A 22,705-nucleotide genomic window follows, 5' to 3' on the forward strand; every position below is an offset into this window, starting at 1 on the left:
GACCTAGAGGTAGAGTGGACATCTTCTAACAGAATTACTATCTACAATGTATGAAGATAATGTATGAGAACTATATGCTGGACATGAGGATGTCTGTAAAGAGAAGCAGATTCTTGCTGTCCAAATCAGAGGTAGCATGAGTACGAGACCGGCTCCATGATTTACTCTAGGAGAAAACATACTTTTAAATGCCGTCCGGACAGGGGTGGACATAACATTGGAGCAACCTCTGCGGCAGCACAGGGGTTCAAGAGGTACAGGGGCCCTTTTCTACTTCTAAAACAGATGGGACAATGCAGTATGATGAGCTATTGGACTACAAAGGGCCCATAAACTGTTCTTGCATAGTGGCCTTTTTCTGTCTGTGTACCCAAGTGCATCTGGAGATGATGTGACTAGGTTGACTAGTCCAAGAGGTTTGTCCTCAGCAGCTTCTCCACACCCCACTTCCATAGACTGACAGGTCTTTCCCTATACACATTTATAAGGAGAGACCTATTAATTTAGGGGAGTGGGCCACTTGAGACATGCCTCTTGGGCTAGTCATCCAAGTCGCATAGTCCCCTGCTGGCTTTTTTGAGTATGAGGGGTTTTTTTAGAATAAAATATACATGGCTCCAACCCCGTATCCAGCTACTGATTCATGTTGCCTGTCCTTCATCTGTCAGGTTCTCTTTAATTCACTAAGTTCTAAAATTGATGGTGGGAACAGGTCTAATAGTTGATATCTACTTCTTTTATGTCTTCTATTAAATTCATGTAGTGTCTGTGGATTTGTTTGTTGGCAACCAGATCACAGATCAATAATGATGGGGGATTTTTGGCAGATGAAAAAAAAACTTCATTATGGTCATATATTTTATTTAGCTGTTTGTACCGTACAACAGACCGCGCACCATTTCAGAAATAGGAGTGCTGCATTTATAGAAACCACGAGCATTAGGGCTAATGGCACATTTCACCACTTCGTCCGTGTGATCCATGACTAAGGAAAGTGAGAGCATTACGGTGTTTGTAACCTCATTTGTCCTCATCGATTAGAAGTAAATTGACAGGTCAGTTATTTACCATGCACAGTTAATACAGTACTGGTAATACTCCGCACCTGGAAGGAGAGAAAACACTCCATGACAGGAACGTTCCAGGTAGAGGGTTAAAATGAAGGTTGAAGGAACCATGTTCTAAAACGTCTTATAAGTGTTTGCTCACATCAGTGTAGCTTAATCCATCTTGCTAATTCCGACTTGCTCAGGCCATATTTAAGTGGGGTTTGCTAATGCAAGTCGACAGGAGTATTCCGCAGCTTCGCTTTTTCGTGTAAGTGGATGGGCAGGTTTTTTTCTGATAATGCCTGTTAATGCACAATGATGCAGCCACTTCTATATTCCAAGGAGACAAGACACGCCATTAATATGTTTTAAAAAGCTGGGTACATTTTTAATTTACTGCTGCGCTCTAATAAAAACTGACAGAACGTATCTTAATGCAACTAATAGATTCTAGACAGGCTGAACATATCTATTAATAAAGACAAGAATAAGTTCCCGAGTTGATTTCTGTTCATGAATATTAGATTTCTTAATTATTGTGATACTAACAAATGCGTCAGGTTATAAACTTGTATGTCTATTTTTGTGACTTTTGTCTTCTTAGGCTTTTTAGTGGCCATTGGAGCATTATAATAAATCATGCGTAATTTCATGTTTTCTTCTTCATAATTCATATATCGCATCAGCAGTGTTAAATTTATCAATTTGCTCTTTTTTTTCTAAATAGTTCTTGCCCTAACCTAAGATAAAAACAAAATGAGCAAATACCTTGTAATACCTAATTAATTAGTAATAGTACATGTAAATAGCATAGGGAACTTAGTTAACACAATTTTGGTCAAAAAAGTGTAAAAGCCATCCCACCGCGACAAGGTGACCCATCGGGACAGTACCTAACTCTTGCATTTTTTTTGCTGTTAGTGTCTGCAAGTAAAAAAACCCACACATATTTCATGTTGAAAAGCTGCTTAAGAGTAATAGATATCTAAATTAAAAATTGAATACATTAAGGATAATTATAATTAAAAAAAAGTAAACATGACGTAATTCATACTTTTTTAATCATTTATTTATTTATTTTTTTCTATTTAATCTGAAAACAAATTAAAACCAAAATATTACACTAAATGATACATTTCTAGAGTTCCATATAAATATAATTACCCTTTCGGAAATAGTCACCTGGCAAAATACAATATAAAAATCCTAAAATAATTATTAGATATGTTCACCTGTCACTATAAAAAAAATGCTATTAACCTGCAGATATCCCCCCTCCCCCACAGTGTTCGGGATTCAGTCACGAGGGCGACAAAGGTTCAGTCACAATTCTGAGTATGCAGAGCGGCCGGTGTAACCGCATCCCCGAACCTGACTGACAGCCGGCTGCAATAAAGAGCCAGTATCAGTCAGAGAGGGGGGGTGCAGTTACAGCCGCCGTTCTGTAACTCAAAGCCAGAGGTGTATCCAGGTTTTCCGGCACCCGGGACAAGGATTTAGTTTGACGTCCCCCACCCAGCAGATATGCGATTTGCACACTCAGTCGCGTGCCGACGGGCTGCTCTCCCTAATTTTCTCAATGTTCAGTGAAAAACTGAGAGACGCAGGAAGAGAATCTCGTTTTCACGTGACAATAAGAATGAAAATCGCATATGAGTGAAGTGGCCATGTGATAACTGATGGAACCAGCAAGCAGAGCTGAATCCTGATAGTGAGTATGTTACACGCTGTTAGGATTGGCTACAGGGCTTCATTTTATAATCAAAGGGCTCATCCAGGTTTGAGATGATAGTCTGCAATCACTCCATGTGACTGCAGGCTTCTAAATTCTCACAGCACACACTTTTAGGATTCTCCCTTGCCAGCGGCAGCAGTGGACGGTCATGTGAGCACAAGAAATCAATATGCATACTTCTGGCCATTTTCCGACTAGATCTGTCCATGCTCTCTTTCACTGAGTGAGGCCACGCATGTGTAGTCGGCACATCACCGCATATATGCAAATCGCCGGCACGAGAGAATCCTGACAGTGTGCAGTGCGCACTGTGAGAATTCAGAAGTTTGAGGTCACATAGAATGACTATAGACTAATCACAAACTTGGACAACTCCTTTAACCCCTTCACTACCAAGGGTGGTTTGCACGTTAACTCCAGGGCCAATTTTTACAATTCTGACCACTGTCCCTTTATGAGGTAATAACTCTGAAACGCTTCCATGGATCTCGGTGATTCTGACACTGTTTTCTCATGACATATTGTACTTCATGTTAGTGGTAAAATTTCATTCAAATAACTTGTGTTTATTTGTGAAAAAAAAAGAAATTTGGCGAAAATTTTGAAAATTTCGCAATTTTCCAACTTTGAATTTTTATGCTTTTAAATCACAGAGATACGGCACACAAAAAACTTAATAAGTAACATTTCTCACATATTTACTTTACATCAACACAATTTTGGAACCAAAATTTTTTTTTGTTAGGAAGTTAGAAGGGTTAAAAGTTGACCAACGATTTCTCATTTTTGCAACACCATTTTATTTTTACGGACCACATCACATTTGATGCCACTTTGAGGGGTCTATATGATAGAAAATACCCAAAAGTGACACCATTCTAAAAACTGCACCCCTTAAGATGCTCAAAACCACATTCAATAAGTTTATTAACCCTTCAGGTGCTTCACAGGAATTTTTTGAATATTTAAAAAAAAATGAACATTTAACTTTTTTTCACAAAAAAAATACTTCAGGTTCAATTTTTTTTATTTTACCAAGGCTAACAGGAGAAATTGGACTGCAAAAGTTATTGAGCAATTTGTCCTGAGTACGCTGATACCTGATATGTGGGGGGAACCACTGTTCCGGCGCATGGCAGAGCTCAGAAGGGAAGGAGCGCCGTTTGACTTTTTCAATGCAAAATTGGCTGGAATTCAGTTCGGATGCCATGTCACGTTTGGAGAGCCCCTGATGTACCTAAACAGTGGAAACCCCCCACAAGTGACCCCATTTTGGAAACTAGACCCCCCAAGGAACTTATCTAGATGTGTGTTGAGAACTTTGAACCCCCAAGGGCTTCACAGAAGTTTATAACGTACAGCGGTACAATTAGAAAATCATATTTTTTCCACAAAAATTATCTTTTCACCCTCAATTATTTTTCCAAGGGTAACAGGACCCTAAAAGTTATTGTGCAATTTGTCCTGAGTACGCTGATACCCCATATGTAGGAGTAAACGACTATTTGGGCGTATGGCAGAGCTCGGAAGGGAATCAGCACCATTTGACGTTTTTGGCTGGAATTGAGATCGGACACCATGTCGCGTTTGGAAAACCCCTGATGTACCAAAACAGTGGAAACCCCCCACAAATGACACCATTATGGAAACTAGACCCCCCAAGGAACTTATCTAGATGTGTGGTGAGCACTTTGAATCCCCAAGGGCTTCACAGAAGTTTATAATGCCCGAGAGTGAAAATAAAAAAGTCGTATTTTTTCCACAAACATGATCATTTAGTCACCAATTTTTTTATTTTCCCAAGGGTACCAGGAGAAATTGGAGCCCAAAAGTTGTTATCCAATTTGTTCTGAGTACGCTGATACCTCATATGTGGGAGAAAACTACTGTATGGGCACACGTCGGGGCTCGGAAGGGAAGTAGTGACGTTTTGGAATGCAGACTTTGATGGAATGGTCTGTGGGTGCGTTTGGTGAGCCTCTGATGTGCCTAAACTATTCAAACTCCCCACAAGTGACCCCATTTTGGAAAATAGACCCCCAACGGAACTTATCTAGATGTGTGGTGAGCACTTTGAACCCCCAAGTGCTTCACAGAAGTTTATAACGCCCGGGCGTGAAAATAAAAAAGTCATATTTTTTTCCACAAAAATGATATTTTTGCCCCCAATTTTTTATTTTCCTAAGGGCAACAGGAGAAATTGAACCCCAAAAGTTGTTTTGCAATTTGTCCTGAGTAGGCTGATACCCTACATGTGGGGGTAAAACACTGTTTGGGCGCATGGCAGAGCTTGGAAGGGAAGAAGAACCACTTGACTTTTTCAATGCAGAATTGGCTGGAATTGAGATCAGATGCCATGTTGCGTTTGCAGAGCACCTGATGTGCCCAAACAGTGGAAAACCCCCAATTATAACTCCAACCCTAACCCCAAAACACCCTTAACTCTAATCTCAGCCCTAACCCTAGCCCTAGCCCTAACCCTAACCCTAGCCCTAACCCTAATGGGAAAATGGAAATAAATACATTTTTTAATTTTATTATTTTTCCCTAACTAAGGGGGTGATAACGGGGGGTTTGATTTACTATTTATGGCGGTTTTTATGTTTGGCAGCTGTCACACGCTAAAAGACGCTTTTTATTGTAAAAATAGTTTTTGCATCACCACATATTGAGAGCTATAATTTTTCCATATTTTGACCCTCCGAGTCATGTGAGGTCTTATTTTTTGCGGGACGAGTTGATGTTTTTATTGGCACCATTTTCGGGCACGTGACATCTCTTGATCGCTTTTTATTCTGACTTTTGGGGCGCAGAATGAACGAAAACCAGCGTTTCCTGAATTTCTTTTGAGGGGTGCGTTTACACCGTTCTGCGTGCGGTAAAATTGATAAAGTGGTTTTATTCCTCAGGTCAGTACGGTTACAGCGATACCTCATTTAAGTCTTTTTTTATGTTTTAGCGCTTTTATGCAATGAAAACAATTTTATATAAAAAATAATTATTTTTGCATCGCTTTATTCTGCGAGCTATAACTTTTTTATTTTTTCGCTGATGATGCTGTATGGTGGCTCGTTTTTTGCGGGACAAGATGACGTTTTCAGCGGTACCATGGATATTTATATGCGTCTTTTTTATCGTGCGTTGTTGCACTTTTTGCTCGGCAGTATGATAATAAATCATTATTTTTTGCTTCGTTTTTTATTTTTATTTTTTAAGGGGTTTGCTAAAGGGGTTAACTAATGGAGCAGTTTTATAGGGCGGGTCGTTACGGACGCGGTGATACCAAATATGTGCACTTTTATAGTTTTTGGGTTTTTTTTATTTAAAAAAATGAATTTATTAGGGAATATATTTTTTAAAAAATTTATTTAGCGATTTTTTTTAAAATTATTTTTACACTTTTTTTTTTTTTTTACTTTATTAGGTTGTCCCGGAGGGGAAATCACTGTCCTGTGACAGATCGCTGATCTGTCACATCACAGATCGCTGTGACAGATCAGCGATCTGTCACAGGCATAGACGCAGACTTCCTCATGCCTGCGCTTTGCAGGCACTGAGGAAGTCAGCTCCCTGCAGGCCCCTGAAGGTCCCCATCGCCATCTTGGATTCGGGGACCTGCAGGGATGCAGCCCCCCGCAGCAGCGCTGCACATTGCGCTGCTGTGGGGGGCTCAGGGAAGCACGGAGGGAGCCCCCTCCCTGCCGATGCTTCCCTTTAACCCCCGGTACAAGGGGTTAACGTGTCAGGGGCGGTCCGTGCCAGGTGTCAGCTTTGATAATCAGCTGACACCCGGTCGCGATCAGCGGCGCTCACCACGTGAGTGCAGCTGATCGCACTAGATGTACTATTCTGTCCTTGGGACTTAGGTCCCAGGTCACATGGACGGAATATTACGTCCATTGTAGGAAAGGGGTTAATGTTCCTAACATGAATAAAAACATTGTAACCCTTAACTTATCAGATGGCACAGCACTTTATAAATATAGCTATGTATCACATAACCACCATCAGTACAAGGTACATCAATTGTAATGTCAGGTCAGACCCATATAGATTTCTATTGCATGAATCTACAACTTCCAGTATGTCCTAAACAATGGTAAGGAGATATTGGGAGTTGTTGTGATCAGTTATCATCAGGCTGCAGATCATACAGGAACCACAGCACTGATGAGAATTAGTCAGTATCACAAAAAACATTTACATCCTGGTACATGATAGATGATTTTGTCTCTGAATGGAGTAGTTCTCTTTCTTTTCTTCATCTTGTCCAGACGCCATGATGACTTTTCTCATCTACAGCTCTGTCTCGGCAGACTTCCATCTTCTCCGGTCTTGTACAGCACATCCCACACAATGCCCTTAAAAATAACAATGTCATTACAATGTTCTTAAATAAAAATATCAGCCCTATCTATGCTGTGCCCATGAATAAATAATTGCACCTCACAATATTCCCTGCGCAAAATATGACCCCCACACTGTCCCTTTTATGGTACATGCCCTCCACACTGCCCTCTCCTATCCATACTCGGCCCCCTCTTTACAATGTCCTCTCACACTGTGTCACTCCTATAGGACCCAGTCTCTATACTGTGCACCCTCAACACATTATCACTCCTTGGCATACAGTCCCTTCCTGACTGTTCCCTTGCACTGTTCTAGTCTGTTCTCACTCACATTTTTCTCCTCTCATACTATCTCCTCACAGTATTCCTCTCAATAGTCTCTTCACACATTTCCCACTCCCTTCTCATACTGTCTCCTCTCATGTCCCCACTGCTAACTGTCATGATCACGTGTGTCAGGTCGCAGATGATACCGCAAGGCGGACCCATAACACACGTGACCCTGGATACACCGCCTCCAGCGGGGCGCATTTAAATAATAAAACGTGCAGGTGGATACGCCGCCTCCACCTGGCGAATTTAGGTATTACACGTTATACATACAATAATCAAATAATAAAGGGGGAACTTGGGAAACTTTAACAATGGTGGGCACTGCGATAGGGAATGGGGACATGGAGACCTCCTAAGCTCCCCTGAGCCAGTGTCCCTGCACTCCTTACATTCCCTAAACAGGCTCCGCACCTGTCGCCGCACGCGGACCTTAACGCCCTTGCTCACCCTGACCCTAAACCCTCACTAGGGAATGGGTCGGTGCGGAGACTAATCCCACCACTGCACTAATAACACACATGAGGAAAGAGACAATACAGGGGAAACACCACTTAGCTTTGCTCTGCTGCGTGCGCTCCCAGCAACAGAGCCCTCCACCTGCGTGCGTCTTCTCCTCCACCCGGATCCATCAGCATAACAAGATCCTTCACCTTAGTGCAGCCTTGGAGCAGAGTCCACCACCAGTTGCAGCTGCTTAGAACCAGAGTCCCAAGGATGAGTTCAGCTTCTGACACGAAGTCGAGCATGCTTGAGTCCAGTTCAGCAGCCAAGTCCCACATGGTGAGTGCCACTCTCCATAGTAGCCACTCCACCAGACCATGCAGACACCTCCCGCTGACACCATCACTGCGACTCCACCACGCCATGCCAGCCCTTCGTCCAGACACCATAGCTGAAACAGGTCCCCCCTGGCTAAGCTGCGCAGGACTCCTCACCAGCTCCATCCTTCCACCAGGCTCTCCAACTCAAAGTGAACACAAACTCACAATATCACAGGCAGTGAGTGAACACCCTGAGCACACCTTTATAGGGTGTCACACCTGATCCATAATTAAGTGAACATTTAACCTAAACCTAAGGTGCGATACCATTTCCCACCACCGGGCAACTTAGAATGAACGACACCACGTGTGATAATTCTAATGGCCACCGGGGGCTATCACGACACACTTTGGAACCAAAGGAAAAAAAGTTCACTTAATACATTTAATACCGCCAGATCCAACACTGGATCATGACAGTACCCCCTCCTTAATGAGGGGCCTCTGGACCCTCAAGACCACCCCTCATTAGGGAAACACCTACAGCGGGGACGCCCAGATCCTGAGTTCACCCCACCCCTACCTGACACTTCAGGTTTATGACAAACGCACCGCTGGTATTGGCAATAAAGTTCGTTTTGGAGGCACCACTCCTCTCCAGAGCGCCGACCTGGGGAACGAGTTTATGTATGTGTATGTTTGTTTGTTATGAGCTGATCAGGCTCCACAACACACTTCCACAAGATGTTTTTTGGTGGCACACATACACGCTCGTTCACACACAGGTCCGGACCTGAACGTTTATTGCATACATTCGTTTGTCACAATTGGTGAACTCACTCTGAACTAGACAGCAGAGGCGTCCCCCTGCATCACCACACTCACACCCCCGCAAATCACCAAGGGGTCACCACCCTCCAACCCTCTTCACCATGAGGTCTGCACCTCCCAGGGTTGGTTAATGGCGAGGGTTGAGATTTGTCCCTACTCCCCCGCAGCACACCTGCTGCTCACACCAGGAGGAGAGGGAACGCATATGGAGGAAATATACACTCACTAGCCGCCTCCACACGGCCAGGAGGGGCGGCTTCTACGGTGGTATTTGAAGATTTGGCGTAAACCCCGCGGACTCTACATCAGTCTGCTCATCACTGGAACGCACCCCTTCACCTCGGGGAACACCAAGCAGCTCCGTGGGGCACCATTCCTCCCACATGCCTGGGTACGCCCACGTGCATGAGCAAGTCCCGCTCCCCAGCAGCGACTCCAGGGGCTTTTGCCAGACCCGCAATTTGCCAAAGCCGCCATTTTGATTTCCTGGTTACCTGAGCAGAGGCCCCAGACCCTGATAACTGCTGCTGCAGCGGCACTAAACCCCTTGCCGCTACCCACTCACCTCAGTGAGGCCCGGCAGCAATTACTCAGCGGTCTCCACATGGCCAAAGCTCACCAGAAAAAAAAAACTGTAGGGCCTGTGATAATGTCATAATCACGTGTGTCAGGTCGCAGATGATACCGCAAGGCGGACCCATAACACACGTGACCCTGGATACACCGCCTCCAGCGGGGCGCATTTAAATAATAAAACGTGCAGGTGGATACGCCGCCTCCACCTGGCGAATTTAGGTATTACACGTTATACATACAATAATTAAATAATAAAGGGGGAACTTGGGAAACTTTAACAATGGTGGGCCCTGCGATAGGGAATGGGGACATGGAGACCTCCTAAGCTCCCCTGAGCCAATGTCCCTGCACTCCTTACATTCCCTAAACAGGCTCCGCACCTGTCGCCGCACGCGGACCTTAACGCCCTTGCTCACCCTGACCCTAAACCCTCACTAGGGAATGGGTCGGTGCGGAGACTAATCCCACCACTGCACTAATAACACACATGAGGAAAGAGACAATACAGGGGAAACACCACTTAGCTTTGCTCTGCTGCGTGCGCTCCCAGCAACAGAGCCCTCCACCTGCGTGCGTCTTCTCCTCCACCCGGATCCATCACCATAACAAGATCCTTCACCTTAGTGCAGCCTTGGAGCAGAGTCCACCACCAGTTGCAGCTGCTTAGAACCAGAGTCCCAAGGATGAGTTCAGCTTCTGACACGAAGTCGAGCATGCTTGAGTCCAGTTCAGCAGCCAAGTCCCACATGGTGAGTGCCACTCTCCATAGTAGCCACTCCACCAGACCATGCAGACACCTCCCGCTGACACTATCACTGCGACTCCACCACGCCATGCCAGCCCTTCGTCCAGACACCATAGCTGAAACAGGTCCCCCCTGGCTAAGCTGCGCAGGACTCCTCACCAGCTCCATCCTTCCACCAGGCTCTCCAACTCAAAGTGAACACAAACTCACAATATCACAGGCAGTGAGTGAACACCCTGAGCACACCTTTATAGGGTGTCACACCTGATCCATAATTAAGTGAACATTTAACCTAAACCTAAGGTGCGATACCATTTCCCACCACCGGGCAACTTAGAATGAAAGACACCACGTGTGATAATTCTAATGGCCACCGGGGGCTATCACAACACACTTTGGAACCAAAGGAAAAAAAGTTCACTTAATGCATTTAATACCGCCAGATCCAACACTGGATCATGACACTAACCATACTGTCTCCATATATTTACCCCCTTGACTGCCTCCTCACACATCTCTCTGACTCCCCATACTGTGTCTGCAGACGTTCCATCACCATTCCTCTCCATATTGTGCCAACATACATTCTTCCCCTCACTCCTCATTCTGTGTCTGCACCCTTCCCGACCTCCTTGGGCCCCATACTGTGTGCGCACCCATCCAGCTTCCTCGCTCCTCATACTGTCTTCATATTTCTCCCACCATGCTGTCCTCAAATTTTCCCCTCCCCCCCACTCTCCACACGTGTCTGCACCCATTCAGCCCCCTTATTCCTCATACTGTCATCAAATTTCTCCCCCTGCTCTCCAAACATGTTTCTGCTCCCATCCCCACCCATACTGTTTTCTACATATCCCCATCTCCCCCTTGCTCCTCATATTGTATATTCAAATTTCTCCCACTGTGACTCCCCATATTGCGTCCCCCACTCATGCCTTCCTTGCCCCCCCAAACTATGTCTTCAAATTTCCACCATTATCTTTGAAGTCTTCTGCTCCATTAGAGGCTGGAGCACTTACCACCAACTCTGTATCCTGCCGTCTTTGCCTCTGAAGAGCTGTTGAGTGACGTCAGATGCATGATCACATGACCTGATCACCTGCACCTGATCACAGTGTGACAGCAGGCTCAGAGAATGTCCGAATCCCATTGTGTGAGGGTGGTAAAATGCAGCTGCCAGGAGACACCTTTGACTGCTGCATGAGGCAGCCCCAATGGTGACCCCATGTCGACCGCTCCCGGGCAGATGCCCTGTTTCTCCCCCCCCCCGGATATGCCTCTGCTCAGGGCAGTGACTGAATCAGCACCGGCACCATCCCCGTGACTGAAACCCGAATGCTGAAGTTCATTTTCTCCCCACAGTGATTGGCTAATTGAGGGTGCCGGACAGGTAAAAAATGCTATTAACCTGCTTATAAACCCCATATCTGCAGGTTAATAGCATTTTTTTGGTGACAGGTTCCCTCTAACAGGAATCTGTCACCAGGGTTAGGCAAGGTGGCGTTGCACAAAGTATTGACCCTGATTGTATTACTTACTTATCTTGTTGCCATTTTCAGAAAAATCCTTGGTTACCTGCTGCAGCAGCTGAGCTTGGAAGTCTTCTCCATTATTTTTTCACGCTTATTAGTCTTCAATGTTCACAAGTTGTGAACCCCCTTCCCACCTGCTGCTGATTGACAGCTTCCGTTCTATTCACAGCATAAGAAGAAAGCTGTTAATCAGTTGACAGTAGTCTTGGAGAGCTGCATGTCATGAATATCTAGGACTCCAGAGTCACAGCAGATAACCAGAGATTTAAAGGGAATCTATCAGATTTTAACTGTGGAATCTGAGAGCAGCATGGGGTAGGGACAGAGACCCTGATTAAAGCAATGTATCACTTACTGGGCTGCTTTGTGTAGTTTTGATATAATCACTGTTTACTGTAGATGTAACAGTGGTCAGAGTGCTGAGCTGTGTATAACCCCGCTCACACCCCTGATTGGCAGCTTTCTGCATGCACTATAAGCTAGTTGCCAATCAGCGTCGGGGGCGAGGTTACACAGATTAGCGGGACTTCCTGGCATGTGACACCTAGTGTGGCTAAACCGGAGAAGTGTTCAGTTTTTACTCAGGAATTGTCTTTTCTAGGGGTCATTTTGTCTGCTGAGGGGTTTCGAATGGACCCAAGCAAGGTACAGGCTATTGTGGATTGGGTGCAACCCAAAGATCTCAAGGGTCTTCAGAGTTTTCTGGGTTTCACTAATTATTATAGAAAATTCATTAAGGGGTTTTCTCAGGTGGTAAAACCCCTCACCGATTTAACTCGTAAGGGGGCTGATCTCAAAAGGTCAGCTCCAGCTGTGTCAGCGTTTTCTTCTTTGAAGAACTGTTTCATGACTGCTCCTGTACTGGTTCAACCTGATTTGTCTAAACCATTTATCGTAGAGGTCGACGCCTTGGAGGTGGGAGTGGGGGCTGTGTTGTCCCAGGGGCCCACCACAATGACTAACTTAAGACCATGTGCCTTCTTTTCTAAAAAATTTTCCTGAGAGGAATAATGATGTGGGTAAGCGGGAGCTATTGGCCATTAAATTGGCGTTTGAAGAATGGAGGCATTTTTGGAGGGGGCTTTCCATCGTATCACTGTCATTATGGATCACAAGAACCTGTCTTACATCGAGTCCACCAAACATTTAACCCCGAGACAGAAAAGGTGGTCACTTTTTTTCCCGATTTCAGTTTTCTATTACTTTCAGACCGAGGTCCAAGAATGTGAAGGTTGATGCTTTATCTCGTAGTCTAGATCCAATATCACCGCCTGAACCTCCTTCCTCCATTCTTCAGTGCGGAGTGGTGGTGGCTGCTGTATCCTCGCATTGGAACGTGAGATTTGTGAGGCCCAATCTCTTGCTCCTTCATCCATACTTGATAATAAGCTCTTTGTGCCAGTTCAGTATTGGTTAAGGGTGCTTCGGGAGTTCCATGACTTGGCTCTGAGTGGGCATCCTGGAATCGCGGCCACATGAAACTTGTGCCCACGCTAAAACCTCCTGTAACCGGCTGGCTGGGGAATTGGTACCACTGCCAATTACAGATAGACCGTGGACCTATCTGTCCATGGATTTTATCACCTATCTTCCCCCTCTAATGTCAAAATCGTGATCTGGATAGTTGTTGATAGGTTCAGTAAACAGGCGCATTTTGTACCTTTGGCAGGCCTCCCTAATGCGGAGACTCTATCAAAACTATTGATTGAGCATGTGCTCCAATTGCATGGTGTGCCTGTCAGTGTGGTGTCTGATAGAAGGGTGCAGTTTGCATCAAAATTCTGGAGGGCCTTTTGTAAAAGGCTGGGTATCAGTCTGGCTTATTCATTGGCCTACCATAATGAGACCAACTGTCAGACTGAAAGGAGGAATCAGTCTTTGGAGCAGATATTGCGGTGGCTTGCCACGAATAGACAGGATGATTGGTGCTCTGCGGTACCCATGGCGGAATTTGCTTTCAATAACCATGTCAATCAGTCCACTGGTACTTCCCCGTTCTTCTGCAACTACAGGTTTCACCTTCACTTTGGTGAGCTTACCTGGCTGGATACGGGGTGACCAGGGGCTGATTTGGCCTTTCTGCGGTTGGGGGAGATCTGGAAGGAGGTTCAGAGAAATATTGGGGAGGCTCAGGACAAGTATAAAATGTTTGCTGATAAACAATGTTCTGTGGGGCCGGCTTACCAGGTGGGGGATAAGGTATGGTTATCCACCAAAAATATTAGATTGAGGATTCCCTATGCAAAGTTGAGTCCAAAGTTTATTGGCCCTTATGAGGTTTTAGAGGTGGTTAATCCTGTGGCCTTTCGCCTGCGCTTGCCTCCGTCGTTGCGGATCCCCAATGTATTCCATAAGGTGCTTCGGAAGCTGTCGGTGCCTTCCTCAGGTGAGTCACCCTCGCAACCGCCGCCTGTTCTGGTGAATAGCCAAACCGAGTATGAAGTGGAGCAGGTGGTGAATTCTCATATGCTCTGCCATTCACTTCAGTACTTGGTCCATTGGAAAGGTTACGGTACGGAGGACCGGTCGTGGGTGCTGGTGTGTTCGGTCCATGCGGATGGGTTGGTCCGGGCCTTTCACACTCATTGTCCAGGGAAGCCTGGGAGTCCTGTGGCCCCCCATTAAGAGGGGGGTACTGTCATGATCCAGTCTGGGGTTTGTTTCCTGCTATCTTCTCTCTGGACTGGTCATGCGGGGGTTAATCCCCTCTGTCTCGTTTTGGAGCTGGCTGGGCTATTTCAGTCCTCTGCAGCTTGCTGACTGGCATCAGCTACAGTTCATGCTTCCAGGCTAGAGCCGCTGACCCATATATCCTAGTGATCCTTCTGCCTCTGACTTCCTGTATTTGTGTGTGACCCATTTCCCTACCCTACTGGCTTTGACTACTGGCTTGTACCCCGACTATGTCTTATGTCTCACGTTTTGGATACCACGTTCCTGATAGACTCCGACTTCTGGCTTGTCTCTGACTATGTGCATTGCTGTGATCTTTAGTACTTCTGCTCCTGACAGTTTCTGACTCGGCTTGTCTGACCACTCTTTCGTTACCTGTGACACCTGTGCTGCTGCTCAGTGTTGCTACGCTGTGTGCAACCTCTGTTCCCTCATCAGCCCCGCCTTGCTGAGGTTGCGCTATACTACACTTCAGCAGCATTACAAAGTAGACTCAGAGAGAAACACAGACGTTCCTCCAGCAGCACCAAGAAGGAAAATAGCCAACTGCTATGGCTCCAAACTTCAACAGGGAAATGGAAATAGAAATGTCAACCGTAACTTCAAGCATTAAGCTTGGAGTTTTGTACACCATGGTCTGGGGAAGGTTGCCACTGGGTCTTAAAGTCAGAAGGGCTAGGAAGGAGTCTGCAAAGCCAACAGCTGAGACCTTCTGCAGCTAGATGCAGTTCGACTGTCTGCAGTCTCTGACACACCCGTGAAACACGGTCTCTTCCCCTACATTATGCTGCTCTCAGATTAAACAGCAATAAACTGGTGAAAGACTTTCTTAAAAAAATGTAAGTTAATACAGTGCTCGAATTAGAGTCTTTGTCAATACTTGCTTAATTGCTTTCTTTTGTTATAATAACCCTAGTGACAGACTCCATTTAATTGGTGGAGAATAATGGAAAAAAAAGTACACCCCTTTTAAGTTAATTGGGCAGTGCTTCACTTGTCACAGCTAAAAATTCAGCCCACAAACCTGGATTACATTGATTTGTCCATATTAAAATGCAAAATGAATAAAATGATCAGTGCAGCATCTTGTATTAACAGAAAACTTGTATGGACGCCTTGTTCTTTATTAATACACGTTACAGTACTCAGCTCCATGATATTACATTCCTAGGATTTACAGCTAACGTCATATATAGGATAAAACTAGCAGAATAAAAAAAAAAATCAATAAATGAGATAAATAAGATACTGGAGTAAATTTAACAGATGCTCACGTTAGAAAAATGCCATCAAACTTGAATGCTGAAGTCCAAATATTGTGAAGTGTTTTTCATGTGCTGGAGCGCTTGCCAGGAAAGTAATATGTGCAATATGCTACCAAGTAAAAAGGAAACTTTCTGTAAAATGCTGGTAATAAATACCGGTATGTTGTAAGCCACGAGCATCTAATATTTGGTCTCTAAGCAGGGCGTTCCACTTATTGATTGGCTTCTGTGCTGCTGACATGTCATGACACGTGTGTTGGGGGTCGGACAGTAGGTGCGGCGCTCATGAAACACGTGACGACGCTGGCTCCTACTTTTCTAATTCCTGGAGTGATAGGACATGCTCTTGTCCATCTTTGTTCACCGCATTATATGCTTTGTTCTTTGATTGTTGATGTTAATAAAATTTGGATTTTTTCTATATACTTTGTGGCCTGTGATATTCTTATATAGATTTTACATCCCATTTGATGGGGCCTAATGTTTTCTCACTGCGATGAGATTGGTTTGAACAGTTATATTGATACCAAATTTTCATCCATTTCTCAACAATAAAATTGAATCCAAACAACCCTGAGGATAGGGAAAAAAAAGGGAACAACGCCACGCACGATCCTAGAAACTAGGTGTAAATTGCACGGTTACATAATTGCACTCACCTAGTCAAAGGCCAAAATTAAGCATTGATAGAGGATCCGACAGGAATCCAAGGGGAACGGTCTGCAACTCAGCTGACTGGGCACATGGAAAAAGCCCTCAGACATCCGTGGTAAAACAATAGATAGCTAGGAAAATCCCAGTATGTAGCTGGCGCTCCCATATAGAGATTCTCATAGATATTATATATAAATATCTGCTTTATTGATGTAATAAAAAATTACAGGACAACACGTTTCGTCTCCTACACCCTGGAGTCTTCTTCAGGTCACTAAAAATAATTATTTTGATGTGCTCAAAGGGAGACAAGTTTGGAGATGCTGCAGGCTACGGTAGCACATTTAGGCCACGCAGGATGCTCACAGTAACATGACCAACATATAGTCTGGCAATGTTATGTTGAAAAAACGATCATAGGAAAATTGGAGAAATGGCTGTACCACTGGTTTCATGAACAAATCATTGTGAAGTCGAGCTGTTAGTGTACCTGAAATGAAGAGTAGAGGAGTTTGACTACTGCATATTTTATCAACCCTCATCATAATTCGGGGAGCAGGACTGGTGAAGATCTCTTCGTGTCGTTGCCCACATGATCTTCAGATGGAGACTGGAATAGCACAATGTTGGTTGAAATGGAGAGCTACCCTCTTTAGCAATTAGTCATTTCTCTTGGATGCAATGATAGACGGAGCCTGGTCTAAAGACCACATGGTCAACATTATAAAGTGGCCTTCACAAGATTACCTCACATCGGTCCTACTCCCAGGTTTCTAATGTGGAGTAGTATAATGTATGGAATCTGCAACCCTATAGTCTTCATTCCAGAAACACTAGCAACTAGGTGTGACATTGATTTGATTGTGGAACCCACAGTACTGCCAATTTGCCAAACTGTTCTAGCATCCATTTTTCAACACAACCGTGCCAGACCTCATGTTGTTTGCTCTACTGTGAGCAGCCTGTGTGACTTAAACGTGCTACCATGGCCTGTAGTGTTTCTGGACTTGTCTCCCATCAAACGCATCTGGGACATCATTGGCCGGCAATTACATGGGGAGCTGCCAGCAGCGGATCTTGATCATTTCCCCAAGTGTATTCAGCATGGCAGAACATTTCTCAGATAGCCATTAATAACCTGATAGCAGCCAGTGCTGTAAGTGCGTAGTTTTCTGCACGTGGTGCTCATACTTGATACTGAATAAATCTAGATGTTTTAAAAGTTTTCTAGTATAGACTGTAGGTGGCGCTAGTAACTGTAGAAAAGAGAGAGGAACACTTGCTGCAAATTAGGAACACACACCACCAATGTGATCAATAAAATATAAATAAATAATTAAAATTTGCGCTTAATAATGAACCCCTTTAGCTTGTAGTAAGCTTAAAAATACCAACAAATGAATTGGATTGTTCCAAGGTAGGTAGTTATTACTAGTGTTGAGCATTCCGATACCGCAAGTATCGGGTATCGGCCGATATTAGCGGTATCGGAATTCCGATACTTAATTCCGATACTTTTTTCATATCGGATTCCGGGATCGGAATCGGAATAGGAAGTTCCCATCATGCTATGAGCCTGCTTGCTTTGATTAAGCCAATGGGAATCCTCCGAAGTGTGGGCACATCCTGTTAGGCATGTAGGCATGTTAACTATTGGCATGGCTGTGATTGGCTGCCGAAATGATGTCATGATGCACTATAAAAGCCACCGCAGCCGCCATTTCTGGTCACTCTGCTGTGAATTCAGTTAGGGACAGGCTGCTGTAGAAGACTGTGAGGGACAGTTAGAAATAGCGATTCCACCAAACATCTAGTGCTTTACCCAGGCTACATAAACCACCACTGTAGCGTTCTTTGCCCTAGCAGCAGTGTTCACAGCTGTCTGCAAGGGCTGTGTGAGTGCAGCTCACGCTGTGGAGTGGGTCCTGCAGCCACGTCAGGCTGTAGGCCACCCAGTGTGATCACTGCTGCCTCATACATCTTTTATTTTTTGAGCTGCATTTTTTAAATAATTTCAATCTAGTGTGCTTCCATCCGTATCCATATACGTTGGTTGCAAACACTAGTAGTAGACAGCGGAGCCTTTCTGCAGCCTTTCAGTGCTAGTGTCCACTTTGCTGCACTGTTCACGGCTGTCTGAGAGGTCTCTGACTGTGTGTGAGTGCAGCTCACGCTGAGTAGTGTGTCCTGCAGCTACGTCTGGCTGTAGGACGCTCAGCGTGCGTCACTGCCTCACACATATTTTTATTTGAGTGCAGCTCATTTTTTCTTCTATTAGTGTGCATCCATCCGTCTCCATCTACGGTGGTTGCAAACACTATATAGGAGTACACAGCGGAGCCTTTCTGCAGCCTGTCAGTGCCAGTGCCCACTTAGCTGCACTGTTGACGGCTGTCTGAGAGGTCTCTGACTGTGTGTGAGTGCAGCTCACGCTGAGTAGAGTGTCCTGCAGCTACGTCTGGTTGTAGGACGCTCAACGTGCGTCACTGCCTCACACATATTTGTCTTTGAGTGCAGCTCATTTTTTCTTCTCCTATTAGTGTGCATCCATCCGTATCCATCAACATTGGTTGGTTGCAAACACTATATAGGAGTAGATAGAGGAGCCTTTTTTTCTGGCTTGTGCCCTGCCGGCGCAGCCAGATTAGTATTACCCAATTTTTTGGGAGCCTCATCTTTTGCATTGTAGGTTACCTGCCTGCATTGTAATAGCTCCAAAAAGTTGGTGATACTATCAGTTTCAATTCTTTGTTCTCATACTTTGAGTTTGTTTCAAACAAAGAAACCACATAAAAAGTTCACCAAACACTACATTTTGAACTTGTGTAGGCCACATCAGCTCCTATTAAAGTCTAGTCCACACACACACACTTCATAAAATTAGTGTTTCTTGTACCTGTAACCAGCTGTTCAGGAATAAGCACACTAAGGCCCCCCTTTGTACTTTTTTGCCTATCTTAAGCAGTCTTGCAAGATGAAGAAGGCAGGGAGTAAGGCGCGGGGGCGTGGGCGTGGGCGTGGAGTTTCAGCAGGGAGAGGACGTGGGGATTCTGCAGGGAGAGGACGTGGGGATTCTACAGGTAGAGGACGTGGGGATTCTGGGCCTGCTGCGGGCACCAGTGGATCAGCATCCCCCAGTTTTAGCAGGCAACAGTCCTTTATGCGCAGCTTTGTAGGACCTCAACGTACCCCACTGCTGCGGGAGGAACAAATTGAAGCCGTTGTCGGATGGATGGCAGCTAACGCATCGACTTCAATTACTTCCGCATCCTCTCAGGGTCAGAGCACCGAAGAGCAACCATCTGTCTCTTCACCACCTGCCAAAGTGCCCAGGCAGTCAGAGAGACATGGACAGGAGCCATCACAGTCTCTACTTCTGTTCTCGGAATCTGTTGGCTTGGAAAGAGGGGGCCAGCCAAGCAGCATTCCTGAATGTGAAGAAGAGGGAGTATGCAGTGATGCGCAACTTCTTTGTCCCTCTGAATCTGAAGAGGCGAGTGGGCCAGTGCCTATGGTCAGCACACCTCAGTACGCATCAGATGATGACGAGACTCAGTTGCCACTTTCTGGTGCGTACGGTGCTGGCGAGACAACCCCGGAGAAGCAGCTGTTTGAAGAGGGGAGGGAAGATGATGAGGTCCTTGACCCATCATGGCGTGAGCAACAGGAAGGTGGTGGTAGCAGCTCTGAGGAAGAGATTCCCCTACCGGCCAAAACAGGAGGCAGAGGGAGGGGGAAGACTTGGTTGCCTGTACCCTCCACTTCGGCACCCGTTAGGAGCATTCCTCCTTCCAAAGGCAAACCGGGCGCTCACAAGAGTTGCAGTGCGTGGTCCTTTTTTGACACAGTTGCAGATGACATTTGCTTTGTCAAATGCAAGCTGTGTCATCAGAGAGTCAAAAGAGGGAGAAATGTCAGCAACCTCAATACCACAAATATGTGGAAACATGTGCGCACCAAGCACGAGTTGGAGTTGCAGAGACACCCTGAAGACGTAGGCCAACGTACAGCACCACCTACCACCTCTTCAGTTCGTGTTGGGCCCTCTTCCTCCAGCTCACACACTGCTGGTTCGGCTTCCTCACAGGATCGCCAAGGAAGAACCTCTGCCACTGTTGTCCGGAGACCCTGTCAGATTCCACCCATAACAGCACGTTCCCATCCATCACAGCCATCGGTAGCACAGGCATGGGATAAAAGGCGCCCTTACTCGGCAAACCATCCCCGAGCACAGTCTCTGAATGCTGGCATTGCCAAACTTCTGGCAGTTGAAATGCTGTCATTCAGGCTGGTGGACACTGACACCTTCCGGGACTTAATGGCATTGGCAGTCCCCCAATACAACGTGCCCAGCCGCTTTTATTTCAGCAGGCGAGCCGTCCCTGCCCTGCAGAAACATGTTGAGGGCAAAATAAAACATGCGCTACTAAACGCCGTTAGTAGCAAGGTCCACCTGACCACCGATGCGTGGACCAGTAACCATGGACAGGGACGATACCTTTCCCTCACTGCCCACTGGGTCAATGTTGTGGAGCCGGGTACGGATCTGGAGAGTGGCGCTGTACGTGTTCTTCCAACGCCACGGATTGCAGGACTCCAGTCTGTACACATAGACTCCTCCTCCTACTCAAGTTCCTCAGAAACAGCAGAGCAGGAGCCTGTTACGACCGATATGAGCACAGCCGTGGCCAAACGTCAACAGGCTGTACTCAAATTAATTTCTTTGGGGAATCGAAGCCACACAGCGCAGGAGCTCTGGAATGCTATCAAGCTGGAGAGCGATGTGTGGTTTGGGCCAGCGAATCTCCAGCCGGGCTTGGTAGTGTGTGACAATGGCCGAAATCTGGTGGCAGCTCTTGGCCTAGGCAACCTCACACACATCCCATGTCTGGCACATGTTCTTAACTTGGTCGTGCAGAGCTTTCTGAGGGACTATCCGGATCTTGATGCACTGTTACACAAGGTCCGCATAGAGTGCGCTCACTTGCGACGTTCCAGCACGGCAAGATCGCGCCTCGCTGCTCTGCAGCGACGATTTGGCCTTCCGGAACATCGCATCATATGTGACCTACCCACCCGGTGGAATTCAACGTTACATATGTTGGAGCGGTTGTGTGAGCAGCAGGCAGCAGTCATGGAGTACCAGCTGCATCAGGCGCAAACAAGTCGCACTGTGCGCCGTTCACACTTCAGCACCATTGAGTGGGCCTCTATGAAGGACATCTGCCTCGTTTTGCGTGCCTTCGATGAATCCACGCGGATGGCGAGTGCAGATGATGCACTAGTCAGCATGACTGTCCCCCTTATCTGCCTGCTTCAACAAACACTGCAAGCACTAAGGGATGAGGTTTCAGAAGAGGTGGAGGATGAGGAGTCCCAAATGCCATCTGCTTCTGGACAGTCTGCGCTACGTGTTTCCTCACAAAGGCCTAGGCAGGGGACACTTTGTGAGGAGGATGAGGAGGAGTCGATGGAGGAGGAAGACATCTCTCCAGAGGAGGGAGGTACACAAACCTCTACTCAGTATGTACAGCGAGGGTGGGGTGATGCAGAGCAGGTCGAGGTCACGCCTCAAACAGGGGACAGCGGTTCTTTGGCAGTTGGGAGTCTGCAGCACATGGTTGATTTCATGCTGCAGTGCCTGAGAAACGACCGCCGCATCGCCCACATTCTCGTCTCGGCTGATTATTGGGTGTACACCCTCCTAGATCCTCGCTACCGGGACAGCGTACAAAGGCTCATACCAACGTTGAACCGGGAGCGTAAAATGCGGGAGTACGAAGAGTCACTGGTGCAGTCCATAATGTTTTCCATTCCACCCGACAGCATTGTTGCTAGTGCTTTACAAAGCAGCTCTGTGCGTCGAGGCAGTGGAGGAAACTCTGCACAAAGAGGGAGCAGAGGCAGTGCCGCAGCACAAGGCAAGACCACTATGGCCCAAATGTGGCAAAGTTTTGTGTGTCCACCACAATTGTCTACACCATCAGCGACGCCTCGAGTCAGCAGGAGGCAACGCTTTCGTCAGATGGTGTCAGACTACATGTCTTGCCCTGTCGCTGTACTCCCAGATGGCTCTTCCCCCTTCAAGTTTTGGGTCTCTAAGCTGGATACATGGCCAGCGCTTAGCCAGTATGCATTGGAGGTGCTGGCTTGCCCTGCTGCCAGTGTATTATCGGAACGTGTCTTTAGTGCCGCAGGTGGT

This window comes from Dendrobates tinctorius, unplaced genomic scaffold (assembly GCF_039654945.1).
Source record: "Dendrobates tinctorius isolate UK_male_01 unplaced genomic scaffold, ASM3965494v1 ptg000016l, whole genome shotgun sequence".
Taxonomy (NCBI): Eukaryota; Metazoa; Chordata; class Amphibia; order Anura; family Dendrobatidae; genus Dendrobates; species Dendrobates tinctorius.